Genomic DNA, 19,383 nt, shown 5'->3' on the forward strand with positions numbered 1-19,383 from the left:
AGCACTGGAGTGGATTCAGGACAGGACGCCACCTCAGTCCAGATTATGTTGAAAATTGCACATGTCTCAACTGCCTTATTGTGGCAGAAAAAGTTGCCTCCACCCCCTTCCTTTTTTCAGACAGGAAGCCGAGTGACTCAGGGTTTTTCCCTCCACTCTATCTCGACTTCCTTCTTTCATTTTCCTTCTTCCTCTGTCAGAAGTTCCCCTTTGATGAAATACTATTCATTTTCGAGAGCATTACAGCAAACATGAGATGAAGCCAGTTAGAAGTCCAACCAGTTGAGCAATATGCTAATTTCAAACGGCTGTGTCTTATTTTGGCACTCCTTAGCTGGCTGGCTGGCTCATTTTTAGAGGGGGGTGTAAGACAACTCTGCAGCCTGCATACAAGCAGCATACTTTGCCTCGTGTGTCTGCCAAGACCCACCTCCTGTTGACACTGGCCACGTGGGGCTTGAAAGAGATAGAGAGACTAGTGTGAGAGTCAAAGAGGCTGAAGGTGCTTTGAAGGGCAAATTGAGCCATGAAAGACTGTTATAATATTATATAAGAGGAGTTCAAAATGTATATGTTTGAATGAGGCGACTACAGACACAGCTGTGGCTTTTGTTGTGGGTTACTTGTGGAGAACTGTGACTTTGAGGTTCAGTTTGCAAAGGGTGCAGGATATGTTTCGTCTTGGATTTGAAATGCCACAAACATTATCAAAACACTATCAACACAAGTGTTGTTAGCAGGAATATGCTGAATAATGTGTAGTGATTTCTCAATACTCAGCTTCAAACAGTTTGCTCGGCTCAAATGTTAAAGAGAGTGGTACCTCCACTCTGTTTAACATGTAGTTCCTTCTTTACCATACTAACAGGTGGTTCTTATCTGAAAGTAATCTGCCTTTAGCTGCAGTGTAGGCTCAAAGTCAGACCCCACCTCTTTCCCAGCAGCCCTTGCCTGGCTGTGGCGACATTTGTTGACTCAATAGTTTCAGGCTCAGAGCAGAAAAGGAGATTTGTTTTTACACACAGAATGGGGGAGGGGAAGATGCAGAGGGAGGAAGAAGGAGTCACTACAACTGCAAATTATATCCTACATAGAGAAAGGAAACCCTCTTTGCATCAAGTCAGTATCTTTCTCTACATACCAGACATCAAACTGCTTAAGTGAAATGTCAAAAATATCAGGGACACTCACCATTTTTATGAGAAATACTGAATGCTGAGGTGAAGCCAGGTAAAAGACCTTATTGATCCCCTTTTAAATCTATACTGGTTACAATGGTGGAGATATACTGTAGATAAACACCTATTATCTTCAATGTACATTCTGTACAACTGTATTTAACCTTTAATAAACACCCACAGTCATATATAATAGGAAATAATGATAATACTATGTCTCTGGTTTGTAATCTCATTTTGGTTGAGTTTCCGTAAGAGACTAACAGCAGACAGTAGCTGTGTGTATGACTGTGAGTATTGTTAATCCTATTGTACACAAACTAAGTTAATGTGAACTGGTGCTAGTCCAGATAATGGTTAGGGAGTTCATGACCAGGATTTAAATCGTAGAATGATTCATAAAATTTGTAGATGTTCCCCTTTTCCTTCTTTCATCAGCTGCCAGTAAATGCAGCAAACTTACAAATGCACCAGTGAAGTGTCCCATTGATCAATACTACACCTGGTCAATTTCCTTTCATGTCCCTGCTCCATTGGGCCCCTAACAGACTGACAGTTTCCATGTTTAGCAAGTTGCATATATTCTTCACTAATTTCGTCTATTTCGACTATTTAAATTTACACTTCTGGGCCTCCAAAAGTTCAGTCGGTGCATTTATTAGAACTTGTCTTGCACGCAACTTAGAATAGTTGCAAGGACCTTTGCTATGTGTCAGCAGCCAGGCGAGAGATCTCCTTACTGGCCTGCTTCCTCTGAAATTTACTGTGCTTTGTAAATCTGAGATTATCTCTGATTTACTCACCTTGTCACATTTCAGAGTAATGGTGGCATGTGTCATCGCCTCATTTGTAAACACAGGGTTGTGGCTTCATGCTGACCCTGGGTCATCAGAATTGAGGCACACTTGTCACTTTACTGATTTCACACCTAAAGATTAAAGCACTTTTAAGGGGTTTTAACTGTTCTTTTGTTTTTTTTGTTTTTTCCTTGTGGGCCGCTACTGCTCTTGTTGATTTATGCTAAAGCCAGACAAAGGCAATAGCTTACTGACTCCTCAGGTCAAAGATCTGGGCCTCTGGTCTTACGTGTGTGTGTGTGTGTGTGTGTGTGTGTGTGTCATGTGGTGGTTTATAGTCCTGCTCCCTGAGCAGGCTGGCTCGAATCACAATAACAAAATGGTTTGTTAAACCACGAAATGAAATGAGTCTTTGTTTCTAACAGTTCATTTGGCATGTAAAAAATGTAAATGCTAAAATCGAGTACTGAATAACAGCTGTTCTTTAAAATGAATGTTTGAACAGAGACACGGGGTTTCATGGTTCTCATGTAGAGCTCTATTGCACCCACTTGGACATTAAGACACACACGCTCATATATATATATATATATATATATATATATATAGAGAGAGAGATAGATATAGATAGATAGATAGATAGATAGATAAATACATAGATATAGATATATATAATACACCTTACTCACCTTATGTGACAAGGTAAGTAAGGTAGGTACCTTAAACTTATTGCCTCAAAACTTTTATTTTTTCTGTTTAGTGTGAATCATTTAGTACTAAATGCACTGCAAATGCACTGATTTACGGCTTCATTTAAGTGTGAGAAAAGGGTGACATCTGAGGCACGACAGAGCTACTGAAGCTCATCATGAATCTGAGAAAAGCAGCACTTTTGAAAAGTGTTGGTGGTATTAGCACACATCTCACCTGGGGCAATATACACACACACACATACACACACACTCAAACAAACACTTAATTTAGGGTAATAAGTACATATCCTCTGTTTGAGCCCAATACGCAAGCCACTGACTGCAGGTTTCCCACCTAACAAGATGTTACCCACTGCTGCCCCTCCTCCTGTAGTTATCTTAAAAGACAAGAGAGAGTCATTAGTGTGAGTCTCACATAGTCTAATTGTTTAAGCCACAGCAAGGGGTCTGGGGCAAGGTGGTGGAGACTGGGGATTACAGAAGAAGAGTGAGAGTAGCTGAAAAATGTTTATTTTGTATTATTGAGCTCCAAATCTTAACATTTTAGTAATGTTTCACTTTTGCTGCTTGTTTGTGATTGCTGGACTTTGGTCCTGCTTCTCAGTGCCTCTTGGTATACTGTGTGTGTGACAGTGTCCTCCCTGGGCACAGCAGGGTAGAACAAGGCCAATCATGGCCTGCTGCTGTTCCCGTGGCGACCAACTGCTACATAGAAGTTTAAGAGCTGGTTCCCGCATTCAAAATGCAGGTGCTTTCCATCCTCCCCTCACACACCGCCCCCAGCTTGAAGCCTCTTTAGGCACAGCCCTCTATTACGAGTGGGGAAGCCCTTTTCACCAGCTGTGTGAAGTAAGCTTCTCACACATTCTTCCAGCCCACTATCGCAGTGGTAAATTATCGCCCGGCTCCCACTCGTTTGGGTCACTGCCTGTTTTTGATTTTGGTGCACATTAAAGCGCGAAACAATCTACTTAAACCAAAAAAGGAAAGAGAGCCATATCTCACTCTGTAATTGTCCAATGGTTTCATTCACAGTGTGTGAAGCATAAAATGTTAGACACATAAATGCTTCATCATGGGGTGACCATGGAAATCAACACAAAGTTCAGCAGAGCTACAAATCACTGAGAGATAGTGGGAAATTTTCCCCCACCTCATGGAAAATTCACATTTCCCACACTCTTCACGATTATTATCTGACTGACAGACTGCATTCCCTTGAGGCAATGAACCCTCCTGTTTGTTACCCACAGGCTCTGCTGTTTGACATGGAGCGGATGATGACCCCTGCTGGTGAAGCACAATGACCTACAATGCATAAAGGAAATTGTGCATTTCACTTTAAGGGGGATTGCCGCTTAAATCAGTGGATTTTGAAATTGCTAAAAGAATCCTCCTTTTTGTCCAGATCATATGTTTTTGCTCAGTTTTTTTTTCTTCAAACTCTACAGAAAGATTTAACTAAAGTCTCAGAGTATGTTTGTGTGGGTAATGAAACAACAATGTAGTGGGTACAGCCAGGAAGCGTTAAGGAAGAAAAAATATTCACACAGATACATGTTGTTTTGCTTGTTGGGGTCTCTCTGCCTTTATAGCACTGGTCCTCAGCAAATAGAATACAGCTAAACTGGATAATTAAGATAATGAAAAGTGGTTCCATGACTTATTATGCATTTGGCTGAATGTGCTCACATATTGGCTTCTGTTTACCACTTATTTAATACCGTTGCTTCTGTCATTTGTGTAATTGTCAAAAAAATGTGTCAGTGTGTCATTTGTACTGGCAGCCATACAAGCATAATAAGCCCTAACAATGTCATTACATTTGACAGAAGAGATGCAACACTTTGGTTCAGCCTGTTTTTGGCGAAGGTTGATTTTGTCCCATCTGTTCATAAAACTTGTTAATAAACTCTCCTACTTTCCCCCTGTATGGTTTGTAAACTGCCTGCAGGCCCCGTTGCTTTTAAGGCTTAACAAGGGTTTACATCTTATGGTGAACCCTCTGAGGTTGTGGTCATTAAATGTTTTGATCGCTGAAAAGGAAACATGTTTGCCTGCATGCTGGTGATTCTTGACTTGCTGTGCAGTCATAAAAGTGTTTGTTCTGCTCATTTGTGGTCATGTGCTGCCTTCAAGGTCTTTATTGTGTTTTTCCTGTCTATTCCTGCTTACTTAAAATGTAGTTTATTTTGCCAAACAAGTCACATTTGATATCTGACACATTTCTGCTTTTTTCAGCCTCAAAATAATTTTCCTCACTTTGGTTGCTTGTATTGTAGTGGTGGAGGGGGAGGGGGGAGCATATCTTTATTAAAAGTCAACTGCACCTACTGTGGTGGCTGTAGCTCAGTTAGTAAGGTAGTTGTCTACAGACAACAGGGTCAGTTGTTTGATTCCTGGTCCCTTCTGGCTACATGTCAAAGTGTCCTTGGGCAAAACACTGAACCCCAAGTTGCTCCCAGTGGATCAGCTGAGCACCTTGCATGGCAGCCACTGCCATCTGTGTGTGAGTGTGTTTGAAAGATTGTACAGAGGTTTGGATCAAAGTGCTGTATAAGCGGCAATTTACTTGAATCAAAATGAACTGAACCATACTGAAATATTCTGCCCAAGAATCATTTAGTTCCCAATTACCTTTAAATCCATGCAATTTGTCAAAAGGCCTATGTCTCACGCAATTGTTTCAATGTTTATGTAAACCTATTCAAATTAAAGCTGAAACTTGAAACTTTAATACAGTTATTCTATTTCAAATTGATTATGCTGAAATACAGACATGGAGGAATAAAAACACATTTAAGACACATTTTTAGGTCTTTGTGATATTATAGATCGCTTTGCTTAATTTCTAAAAAGAGTTTTCAGTGTTTTCAATTCTTATTTTAATATTTTATTCTACACCTTCTGCAATATACAGTATGTGTATATGAGATATGATTCAAAAACTAAAGCATTAAATAAAGGTAAAGCCATAGTTTAAGAAAGGCACAAAGTTGCTCTTCTAACAGAGATGTGATTTGTGTCTGAAGGAAAGAAAATGAGATGCAGCCACTCCGTATGCAGACAGCTGGCACTTGACATTTGTGACTGTTTTAATGTCACATCACACTCTGGCAGCCTTGAATGGTCCTCACACTGTCTGAACAACATCCTGATTCACAGTCCTCCTCCAGGTGGCTTCTAGTTTTGCCCCCACCTGCCCTCCAACTGTCCCTGCAGCATGCTGCCAGAACATATCACAGTCCCCATTTACTCCTGCCTGAGTCTCGGTGTGTCAGGTGAATAGTAAGATAAGAATATTACTAAGTATTAAGTAAGGATGACTTTAAATTACATTATACAATAGGTTTGTTTAGCACGGAGATGCCAGCAGATACAGTACATAGTATTTAATATGGCCAAAAATACAAGACACACAATACTTGAATAGACATAAAATTACCAAAACAGACAAAAAACTGACCCACACAAGACAGACTCAAAACTTATAAAAATGACCACAACCAGAAGAAAACGGCCGCAGTGGATCTTAATGTGTTGATAGTGCACAGAGAATGAGTGGCAACTTTAAGAATAAAAGCTGAATGCTTCCACACAGGACATGAAGTGCAATGAGTCATGTGATGAATATAAAAATTATGAGAATAATATGCTATAGCATATTAACCTATCAACTGTCCATTGTTGTTATAAAGACAAATGAGCTATAGGTCAGACACTCAGTATATGCAGTAAGGTGAATTTACTTTAAGACTTCATACTGTTTCCTTTTTCCCATGCCTAACCATCACTTAGCAATATTAATACAGTACAGTATGTGTCCCACATTTGTAAGTAGGAAATCTGATGTTTTATTGTTGTTTTCACACAGTAACACTGTTTGTTTTAAAATGTATAAATTAAACTTTCACACGTAGCTCGGGGACTGCGAAGTTTGTATAGGTAAGCTGGTAAACAGTGCACTTGCTCAAGCTTGTTGCTCAGCTTGTTTGTCAGTCTGGAATAATGCACGACCAGCCTGTTGAGCTGCCTGCAGCTCGTGGTTCAGAAGCGTCCACACAGCTGCCGCAGCAGTTGCCTGCTCCTTGCTTATCTATGCATTGGCAGCTAAGATGGTCCTCCATGATAGCACAGACATGAAATCATCCCTTCTAGTGCTCCAGGCTTGGTTCAGCATGACGAGCACCCAGTGCAACAACCGCCCCCAGCCATGTTGTCTATCACCAGACAAACCTCCCTTCCTCTGAACTGCTGAACCATAAAACACTTAAACCTGACAGGAAAAAAAAAACAAAAAAAAAAAACAGATAAGAAAGGCAAAGCTGTGATTTTACTACCGAAACAGAAATGTATGTGACGATGGTGGCGATTAGGCTCAGATTAAAGCCTCCAGAGCAGAATTCATCCAGATGAGGAGGGAGAGTGCAGCATTAAGGTAATTATGATGATGTTTTGCAGCAGCAAAGATGTGCTTGTGACTCAGAGTATGTGGCATAACAGCTGTGCCGTGACACATAAGCCCCCCTCCACGGCCCATCACTGATTGTGGCGAGTCCTTGGCTGTGACCTTGCTCTCCCTCTGCCCACGCTGTTGTGAGCGGGAGATGGTTGATGATCAATTTCAGCTGCGTGCGCGCTGCAGAGGAAGACAGCATATGGTTAGACATGATTTACGCACAAACACAAGCGCTTCCTGATATACTCCCCTCCTCCTCCACTCACAAACATTCAACCAACCACTTACATAAATTATCATGTTTTGTGCTGCTGCAGACATTTCTGGTGTATTAGTAACACTGTTTGGTGGCCGCTGGTTTAGAAAGGAGATGATGAATAAAGAAGTAGAAAGGATTTGAAGCCTGCACCTCTGAAACAAGGATTTAATGGCACAAGAGGAAATGTGCTAAAAAGACAACAGGTTTGGAACATTGATTTGTCTTACTCAACCTGCTGAAGACTGTTTGTCCCCTATATTGGAAGTGCTGTATATACCTGAGTGCACATTGTTCATTAAAACAGAAGGAAAGAAATTCATTTAAAAAAAAATGTGTGTGCTGTGAAAATGTTCATCAGTTCTAAAATAAGTCTGTCATCTGTTTTGGGACAAATCTAGAATGCGAGGAGGTAGGGCAGTCGTCCAACAATCTTTGGGTTTCTGGTTCGATCCCCGGCTCCTCTTTACACACGTGGAAGTGTCCTTGAGCAAAAAACTGAACCCCAGCTTAGATGCTCCCGGTGAGTGTAGCCCAGCTGCTACCACCCATCTGTGAGTGTGAATGAGAAGCAGTGTAAAGCGCTTTTAGTACCAATAGGTAGAAAAATGCTATGTAAGTGGAGATCACTTACCATTTAACAAGCAGGGAGGATGTTTGAGCCGGTGTGATGAGCTTCAGCCTTTGACTTTCAGTCACAGTTGTGCAGCAACAGAGGTTCAAGATGAATCCTAGATTATTGAGCACCGATCATTGTGTTGAGCCGTGATGCTTTGCAGTTGTTTGATGTGATAAAAGCATATGTCTGGCCAAGCTAGACCTCCCTTACAAAGAGGTCGAACAAACAGGGGACCTGAGGTCCTAATACACTCACATGTATTCTGGTCAAAGTTGTGACACGTAAGAGTCTGCTAGAAACCTCATAATAAAGAATCCTAACTCCGACATTTTTGTCCAGATTATCCAAACAAAGGTGAGTTCAGATTAATGTCAACAAATGTGTGCAACTGCTGTCTCCTCTGATCTGCTTCACTCTAGCTCTAACAGATCCCGCTTGGATTTTTTTACACCAAACTCCTCTACACTCTGCAAAGCCCTTTAGGCACTCATAGTTATACAAACATTCACATACAGTAAATAATTAGTAACTTTTTTAAACAATGTTTAGCACAATTTTTTTTTCTTCTTTGATTGGTCAGAAGGGCGAACCTCGCTCAAATGCTTTTAGAAGCAAAAATCTCTGCACCCCTGCTAGTGCTGTTTGTGATTTTTACTTAACCTCTCCACATTAGTTGTTTAATCATATACTATTAAAAAAATATTAATAATGTCATGTAATATTACAACTGTCACATGCAATCTACTCTATTATTTTGATACTTTAAAGGATAATAATAATGCTTCAATTTTTTTAAAAAAAACTGCTTCAGGAAACTGTAGTTGTTTTTCTGCTATGTATCCAACAGCAAAGCTACAAGAGAGCAGCTTAAGTCCAGTGTGTCCAGTATTCCTGCCTCTTGTAATACTTGGCATTGGTGAGTTTGCAGCTCACAGAGAGCTTCACTATAATGATTTTTTATAATGAGTTTTAAGGCGACATGGTCTAAATGATTTTACATGTGCTAATGGAATGGGCTCGGCCATCCGCAAGGCAACAGCACTGGTCTCCTAAGGGTTTCTAGTCACGAAAGTAGTGAAAAGGGAAAAGCACTGAATCGGGTCGTTAAATACCTCATCAAAGAGGTGTGTCTCTGCTCCCTCGTTATGAGTTAAGATAACGTAAAAGGCTCCTCTGTTAAAGGAGTTGGGAGTGGCGTATATGCAGAGGAAAGTCAGTTATGTTTTCTTGTATGTCTCTTTGTCTTTAATTACTGTGTCGTAATGGATTTTCAACATCTAAGAAGGGAATTTAATTTTGCTGCAGTTAATAACACCAGTTGCATATGTTAGATGTATCCCAGTAAATGTACAACACATTAGGGACATTTTTATTCGTTCTGGATCCAAATCACATGTCATTTGTCTCAGAGTTTTAAAAAAGCTATTAGTTTACTGGTTACACCTTCTTTGCATCTTTAGTGAACAGTGTAAATCTAATGAAAGGAATCCATAATAAATAAACAGCCTTTATTATCATTCAGCATGTCTTTGTAACTCATCAAGGTATGCTGACATTTCATCATAGCCACAGCAACTCACATTCACACAGGGCCAAGGATTATCTAGCTTCTATTTCTGTTACATAAATGCAATTCTATGCAGACACACACGGCTACCATTCTTCCTCACCACAGAGGACACTATACGTATTTTGAAACGAATTATTTTAAAACTAAACGTTTAACATCTGCTTTTGAATATAATTGCTGCAGGATTTTTGCAGTAGAAATTCTGGACGGGTGTCACTTTTATCTATGGCTGTGACATACATTACCTGCATACATTAAATATCCACTAGAGGGCAATGTGTCCAATGCATTCAGTCTAAAGTCACAGGTTTCATAAGGGTGACAAACCCACACAAAGAGAAATGACAAAAGAGTCAGTTATTGCACCGTGTGCAGATTAGAAGAGCGGAGGAGCCTGAAATCTGATCATTACCTTGATACGAAGCCATTTTTTCGGCTTCTTCAGCTAGAAGCTTTAGGACATGTAATATTGTTTTTGCTTTTGCCTGTTTGCACCTGATTACTGAGCAATTTCCAGATTGTCCCTTTTTTTTTTTTTTTTTTGCATTGTCCACCTTGCAGTGTCATATTGCACACATCTGATTTACAATAATGTACATATGACAGACAAAGGATCTTATTGGATAAATAGAACAGCAACATTTTAACATGATGTTACCAGGTATTAGGATAATAGAAAAAAAGATATAATATTTATATTCAGATATAGGGAAAAAACATTATAGTAATGTAAAAACAGTAGATTTTATTTTCTTATTTGTTTCCAACAAAGAGGAGTGTGCCTTCCTGCTCTTCCAGTATATTTTCCTTTTTCGCTTTCTCTGTGTGTCCCCTTCATTCCCCTCCTCCTATCTTTGCTCCCCCCCTCCTGTGGGATCATGGGAATTGTGCAAGTAGCGTGGCGTTCCACGCTCTGCCCGCGGCGCTCCAGGAGGAGGCGTGCAGTAATGACCTGCTCCTCAGCTCTCTCGCCATCATCGCCCTCACAATTAATTCCCGCCTTGCATTCCTCCGTGGTGGTGGTGGTGGTGGTGGGGGAGAGAGTGTGGGCTCCCTCATTAGAGCTCCTTGTAATGTGTCTGGCAGCAGTTCCCATCCTGCCACTTCTGCCCTTCCACTGCTGCTACCGTGTTTGTTTTATGGATATGCTCTCCTGCCTCGCAGAATGACTGGCACACACTGTAAAAGTGTGACTGGTCTGTGTCTTTATCCATCAGGCCTCTAGGAAACACATGAATACACCCTTCACATGCGTGACATGGGAGGGAATATTTCAGCGAGTTATTTCAGGTCTGACTGGCTACAGTAGGAGCCTTTTCACAACAAATACAATTCATGGAATTATATCACATTTGAATGCCTTCAGAAACAGGTGATGACATTTGCAATGGCAAGTGACATCAAACTTAGGTTAAACACTTACCAAGTAAAGGAGAGTGTGACCTGGATTTCACCTCTGAGTTTGACCATGGAAATTTTACAGTTTTATTCGGCTTCACACGGTTAGCCAACTTGCATATGAACGTTTGAAAGTAACACAGGGTATGAAGAGGCACCTTTTTTGACATCATATTTTATATAATGTAGAGCAGGGTCAGACAAAAAATGTAATTTTCGATTAATAATTTTCTTTTATTTGATTGAACCATTATTGATTTGCATTTACAGTATTTATCATTGGTATTTAACATGGACACTGGTGCTGAATGTTTTAGCTATACAGTGGTTAGTTACTGTACTGTAAACAGTTGGGTTTGCAGTATCCATGAGTAAAATGCCTACTTTTTGAATATCAAGCAGAACAATTAGGTCCAACACGTTCTCATCCCATAGTGTCAGATATTGACGCTCCTAAAGCGTATCGTATTGACGCCACAGGGACCCTTTGGCGTTATTACTGGACGCTCCAGGAGCGCCACTATTTGATGCTCTGGGAAAAACTGCTTCCTGTTAGGTCATACTTACATTAGCAGTGAGATTGTCCCCCAACTTCATCTCTGCTGCTGACCTGCACTCATATGGCCAAGCATACTTACATCACCACCATGTGACTTTTTGTTGTGAATGCCTGGTACAGATTACCTAGTGTGAGTGTGTTCTTATTTATATTAAAGAAGCTATGCAGAAGATAGCATTGTGTGAATCAGTGCCATATACAATGGCAATATCAATACAATATTAAAACAATGTAACGGTGTGAATTGGATGACTTTAATTAGCTAATTCAGAGAATTGTAAAGCAAATCTGAAGCTCCACTCAGCTTTACAGAGCTTTATAGGAAGTTTCAGCTCACAGCTATTTTACATCTCTTAACTTACATTTCTGCTTCAAAATTATCTAAAAGCTCACCGTACAGTACATGCTCAGTAGCATACATTACTTGACTGGTTAAATTTTGGAAGCTAAAGGGTCACATATTTACTATAGGAGTTGTAGAGACCAAAAACAGAGCTATAACAGTGCAATTATTGAACCTAAAACTTGAAAAACACAAACTGAACTGTAAGATAATGTAGCTTCAGAACATCATTTCTACATGTGTGAGTAAGTGACTGCTCATTAAGTAGTTGGCATTTCCAATTTAATATGTAATTGTATGTTTCAGGAACATTTAAAAAATTTCATAGGAGAAACCTTATGGACCATTAGAACCTGAGCATCATAAAAGCTTAAGCGCTTTTCCTTCTTAAGCTTGCCTCTGAACATTATGTGGTTTTTGCACTGCTAAATTTTGAAGTCAGTTATCTCAGGTTGCCAAAAAGGGTTTCATACTTGAGATTGGTTAAATACATTTGGCAAGATCTGTCTTCAGTTGTGCTGCATCTTGCATCACTCGGAAAGTATCTGCAGTACCATGTTACCTAGCATGAACGTTTTAAAAAGTATTATCTGGCACAGCAAAGCTCATCTTGAGAATACACACTGTACATAGATGGCAGTATACACAGAACCTTTGTAATGACACAAAAATACTGACTTCTCCACACTTTGTCACAAATACCTTGGCGAGTCTTATTCATTGTTATTGCAACATGAAGCTCATTCACTGTCAAGTTGTTCAAGACTTTTTTGCTCTATTACATTGATTTTTGCACTGCTATTGTGCAGACAGACAGACTCCGCATCTGCTATTGTGGACTTTTTCAAAGCCAAAGCTGTGGCTCAGAGGTTAAGTCAACACACAAACAAATAAACGCTGCTTTTCGCTGACAGTTCTGTGAAAGAAGTAAAAAAATTCATTTCACCTAAAATTGATAAAATGTTTATTGTGACAAATGCGTTTGATAGGGTCTGCGTGTTTGTGTACTTATATGGTTGTACTTTGTGAGGACCTGTTTTAAGGCTTGGGTAAGAGGAATGTAGTCCTGTCTGTCCATGAATGTCCTCACAAACATAGCTGTAAAAACGTGTGTGTATGTGTGTGTGTGTTTATCATGTCTCTCTAGCTGCCTTCCTGTCTCACTGCATCTACATCCAATGTAACAGCTTGTGCAGGAGTTTGCACTTCTACCCACTGTGGGATCTTGTGTATCAAAACCCTGTGGTTCATCCAGACACTTGCATACACACCTACCAGGATGGTGGGACAGTTAGTCTTCATCTAGAGCTGTATGTTAAAGAACGGCAAACAGCAAGTGGATGATAGAAACCTTTTTTAGCACCCTATACACCAGGCAACAAATGGGCTAGTCCATTCACACCTAGTTTTCCATTTATATTTGCATGAGGGAAAACAAATTTAATGAAAGCTGTAACTGAACATAAGCCTTGCTGCCAACAGAATACAGTCGGATGCAGTGCAGTCTTTGCCACTCTGTGCAGTTCGGCTACTATTTTAAGAGACCAAACCTGTCCAACAAGTTGAAACGCCACTAATGCTTTGCAATCTGAAGCACTTGGCAAAAACATGCATGTATTCTAAGAACATGCATGAAACACATTAAGAAATACACCCCTACACAAAACCTCTCACTGAGCAAAGGAAGCAATAATGAGTCTTCCCTTGACCTAGGATACACCATGTTTGCTGATAAGCCCACCTGTCCCACAGAACTAATTTGCATATCAAGTCCTGATCACAGTGTAGACAGAACTGAGATAATGAGACCACTTATTAATATCAGGTGTATATGCAAAGTTCTGTGATCAGATACTGTATCATTAATTAGATAACTCATACAAGCTTACAGCCTGCAGATAAATAGCAGGTATAAATACGGTCTTTATAATTATTTTTAGTTTTTTTTTTAAACTAAATATGCAAAATCTACAAACAAATTTTAGCTTCTTCATTAGCTGCTGACGTTATATAGGAGTAAAAGTACTTATGCTGCTGCCATTACTTGTCTATTTCCTAAAAAAAAACATTTCTGGCAAGAGGATTGTTTTTATGGGGAAAGTGTTGGCACCATTAGGTTTTCTGTAAACCTGATGATATGCTAATATTTAACATAAATGGTAAGTCACAAATACACAAAGACCAAATATATCTATAAAATGTTCCCACACAATGTTTTTTGTCTAGAATATTCATCCTTGCAGTACAACACCCAGTTTGCCTGACTATGGCACCTGGTTAGTGTTAGAAAAAGACTGGTCGGGTTTAATAAAGAACAAATTGACATTCATTCTAACGGCCAACACAAAATTAGTGACTGTATGCACAAATAGTTCATTAAAAAGACAGTTGCCGATTGTCGCCAGGTTTATTTTTGGCACAAAAGCAAGTGAGAATTTTCTGCTCTCATTGGATCCGGACTTCCAAGTCTTACCGACCAGTCGTTAAGTGTGTTTGTCCCAGGCAAGCACAGGGAGAGAATGCAAACTCCACACAGAAAGGCCACAGCCAGCAGGTAGTTTCAAACCCGGGACCTTGTAGCTGTGAGGCACTGGCTAAAACAACTTCACCACTGTGCTCCACGGATACTATGGTGTAATGTCCAGATGGAAACACTTTTTTCTAGAAAATCTAACACGTCTGGGTGCAAGCACAATGTGGTGTATGAATGTGACTTATGGACTTTACCGGGTGCTTCCAAGATGTTTGTGTTTGCCGAAGCTGTTTGCTCACCCACACTAACGGATGAGCACGGCAACTGTGTTTGCACACATTGGCATAAAAAATGTTTCCTGGTTCATGAAGAGAGACACTTAAAGTTGAAGCCCTTGTCTGTGTTTGATAAATTTAAGTTTGTGTTTGCCCAACAATTTGTTTTTAACTGGCTAGCTCCCTCAGCGTTTAAAAGATGCATTTTAAATGATGCATTTCCTTGAAACATAGTTGAAAACAGGTGAAATATACTGCCTTCATTGAAATTTTTTCTGAATTACAACCATAATCTTAACCTTTCTGTCATTTTCAGTGACACTAGTTTGTCACCGTGAGACTGGGACTGGAGCAGATACAATGAAGTAACATTCAGCACTGTTCAAAATTCATTTCCAACAAACCAATGTGTTGTTGTGTTATAGACATTAATTCCGTCTCTACAATACTGCTCTGGAAATTTCTCGGGGTCAATTTAATAGCTTCTGACATTAAACAAGAATCATTACTGTGGTAGTGTTTACATTCGTGTAGCAGGACAGCCCTGTGACAGGTTACTGCAAATATTGATTGTGGGCCGAACAGCAGCTTTTAATTCCAACTACCGACTATTTTCACCTGCAACACTGCTGTTCACAGGGCAACCGTGTGCACCTGAACACGGGTCACATTTGCACTTTGCATACTCAGTTGTACTGTCAAATTTTATTTGGTATCATTAAAACAATAATTCTGTACATTACAATTAAAAATTCAATAAAACAGCATAACTCAGATAGGATTTTAAATGCAGAGCTTCTACTTTTTAAGGGTCTTATCATATTGTTTTGTTGAATACTTCTTCCACTCACTGTGTACTCACTGCGTACTGCCTGCATTTTTTCCCCGCTTGCTTAAGATCCACAACACACCGCAATAGGCCATTCATGTACTAAAATCATGTGGTGTGGTGGATTCCTCTGACAAGGAAATGCGATTCTTATTTTTACTGGTGCACAATGTACTAAAACACAAAAGCAGAAATAATAATACTTGAAATCCCCAGTGTCAGTCCTTCTACCTTAAAAAATATATTTTAAAGCAGCTACATCTACAGAATCAGGCTGTGAACTTTCATTCTCGTAGCCTACATACAGATGCTTTCTATCCATGTAACTTAAGGTTTGGTAGTGATTGTGTGTGTAGGTGCTGTCATCTGTAACAGACTGTGTGCCAGGAGTCAGCTTTCTTTCTGTAAAGCTACTAACTGGATAATTAAGGGTGCTCTATACACTCCAATTAGCAGGCGATGGAAAAGGGAGGAGGGATCGCTCGAGTGTATCTGAGAAAAGCATTGTAATACCGGCTGATACACATCAAATCACAGCAAAAGGCTAATGTGTGTGAGGTGAGGGCACCATACATTACAGCCTGCCAAAGAAAATGAGGCAGGTTTCTAAATAAATACCGCCAAGGTTGCTTCTGCACTGTGGCACATCACTGCCAAACCCATAATCTCGTATTGTTTATTTTTCCAAGTTCTCTTTTTCTCTCTATCTGTCTCTCAGTCTTTCTCTCTCTGTCTGTGTCATTCTCTTTATGCTTTAAAGGCCTCGGAGGAGTTTTGTTAACTATAACAGCCTGTGTGACCCCATCAGGAACACTTCCAGGAGACACTGTCAGGCTTCTCCGTCTTACTGGTCATGATTCCACTGAGAAACAAATGTGACTGTTGTGGGCTTCTTTGCTCGCGTAAAAAAATCTATACATTCTGCCAGTGTTTTGGGCCAACCAAAGAGAAGGGAATATAAGGAAAGCCAGCTGTGCTTTCTATTCGGTTTGATCATTTTTAAGTTTGTTTTGCGAGACTTTTATAATTTAACGAGGAGAGGAAAGCAGGTTGGATGTGTCCATGTGCATTTGCTGTCACTCCCTTGAGAGATGTGAGCAACGAGCTCAGATCAAATTGAGACAGATGAATCAATGGATTCACACCATCACCCCTCAAACATCCATGTCTTATGGTTTTACTCCTCCACGATTCAACCTCTATTGACTAAGTGCAGGCTGCATTTAAATCCGGGGTCATTAATTACTCCTACAAGTTCAGTTGAAAGCCCAGAGAAACGGGGAGGGATAGACACACACAGGGAGCAACTGCGGAGCACGCAGGCAGGAACAAAGGCCTGCCACAAGGGTTCATGCCTCCCACCGCTAGAGACCCACACACTGCTGAGGCTCTGCTGACGGAGGTTAAGACCACCTAGGCAGATTTCCCCTGGGGGCTATTATCGCCCGAAAGATAAAATGATTTTCAGACAGAGCTTCCACAGACACAGATGTACAGGGTTTTATACCAAGGTTACTGAGGAATATAACACTTCGAGGAATGTTCCTTTTTTTTCATATTCCATGTCTAAGAACAAAAGTTCTGATCTAACACCGTTTTGGCAAATGTCAAGACAAATGTAATTCATTTTATGTGTTTTTGCAAAACACATTTGTCAGACGTGCATTTTGTAGAGTCAAAAGTACCTTTGCTTCGGTATTAAAAGGACACAACCGAGACAAAACAAACAACTTATTTCTAGTGATTTGGATGTATATTGTAGATAGAACATTGGAAAGATATTCGCCCATAAATTGGAGATAAAACAAGCAGGCCTTGAAAATATAAAGATGGACAGCTAGATGGATGTAGAGACAGGTTACTCTGAAGTATATATGGTTAAAATTATACATGTCTAAACGTGCTATTGCTACAAATACTCTGTTTAACTAGACCTTGAGTAATCAATTCGTAAAGAAATCAACAAGATGGGTTTCTTCTTATTGTATGTCTGCGTCTCCTGTCATGTGCAGTTTGAGAACAAAAGCAAGTTGTTACATGCTGGAATACGTTGAAAATATGAGAAATCTCTAGGTTTGTTAACAGGCCGCGACTTAACCTTCATTAAAGTAACCAAAGCTGTAAATGCCAGTAAATGTAGTGGTCAAAGTGTAGAGAGAATTTAATCCGAAAAGGTTTTGCACCTGATATAAAAGTAACCACAGCTTATAAGCGACAGTGGTGTGTGGGGTGTGTCGACAGACTGTAGATGCTAATCTTTCCCACTCAAAACCAAACCAACCAATCACTGTCTACTTAAACACCCACTTCTGTTGACATTGCTAGACCAATTTCTGATAACACCTACATCTCTCTGCTGCTTTGGGGCTTCAATGACAACTATCTGTTGCACCCCTCAAGTCATTCCGAGCTCAAGTTGTTGGTAAAAAGAGATTATTTGACAGCTTCGCTACGACAAAGAGCACAAGGAAGTTTCTTGTAGGTGTGTCTCAACTAGCACAAAAATGAAATTATACACATATGCATATATCATAGTTACGTGTGTGTGTGTACTTGTGTGTTTTAACATTAAAATGATTTTAGTCCATGGTTGTTTTGTACTTAAGAGGATTTTGGAAAGAAAATTAAAGAACTACAATATCGTTTGAGGAATAATTTGTCAGTCAAGCAAATATAATTTACACACACAGTCTTATAATGTGTTTCGATCTATCATTCTGATAGTTAAACATGATGGTAAAGCATTTAACTGTGAAATCTTTGCTTCCTGTCTGTCCTATCTATTGCCACCTCTCAATAAATTCATCAAAGCATAGCCTTTAGCAGCCTATAGGCCTGTGTCACACGGCTCACCTGGAAGCTTGCTGTACGTGTCAGTGTAGCTGTCAGTTTGTTTACTCACAATTGTCTTAAAAACTCTGCTGGTTATAGTGTATATCTCTTTCACATTTTGCCATTTTAGGGGCAGATTGTGGATTGTTAATGGTTTTACTAATTAGTTGACTAACAGAACATAAACATCTAAGAATTTTGAAAATAGTTTAAGTCCTTTTTTTAAAATACAAAAATCTACTAGTTTGAGCTTCTCTGTCATCCTCTAATATGATCATTTGTTTATTGTTTTGCTTTTGGATTAATAATAAACAATATTTGTTAGTGGCAGCTTCTCAATTATTGAAGAAGATGCAACTTTCAAATACGAGTCACTTTATTGTGAGTTTATACGTTTTTAACAAATGATAATCTTGTTTATATAGTTGGAAACTTTTGGGGTTGTTAGGTGGTGAAAATCCATTCGACTGGTTATTACATATTAACACTTAAAGCTGCAGATTTAATGTATTCAAATCCTTTATTAATGACTTGCTCATATGTCTTCTCTGACATATGAAATGCCTACAAGCATTTTACCAACAACTCCAGCCAGTGAGATCTTCACAACCTGGCAACCCAAAGCCCTTCTATTCTTATTAGTAACTAACCCACCAAGCCATAAATAGTTGTTTATTAACTTTTTATTTTAAGAAGGATGATGTAAAATCAAGAAACACCATAAAATCAATAATGTAAATAAGCTTCTACTCTTTAGCTTTCCAAGGGTGTAAAATTATATTACATTTGATATTTCTCTAACTTTTCTCTAAAGTGTGTAACTAAACCTTGTTATAGAGAAGATTCATTAGGCGGCTCTGGGCAGAGGTAAAGGTACTGTGTTAACTTTTTTCTCTACTGCACCATGAACCTTAAAGATAAATGCGAGTATGGACAAAAAAATAAATAAACCAGATACTGAAATGCGTCATAATTTAATTTCAACTTCAAGTTTATAAGCATCAGCATGAATGAACGCACAGTGTCACCCATGGGAGCTGGTGGGATACATGTGGCATGCGTGCCAGTGGTGGCAGCCTGAG

The sequence above is a fragment of the Channa argus genome, chromosome 3 (genome assembly GCF_033026475.1).
Source record: "Channa argus isolate prfri chromosome 3, Channa argus male v1.0, whole genome shotgun sequence".
Lineage (NCBI taxonomy): Eukaryota > Metazoa > Chordata > Actinopteri > Anabantiformes > Channidae > Channa > Channa argus.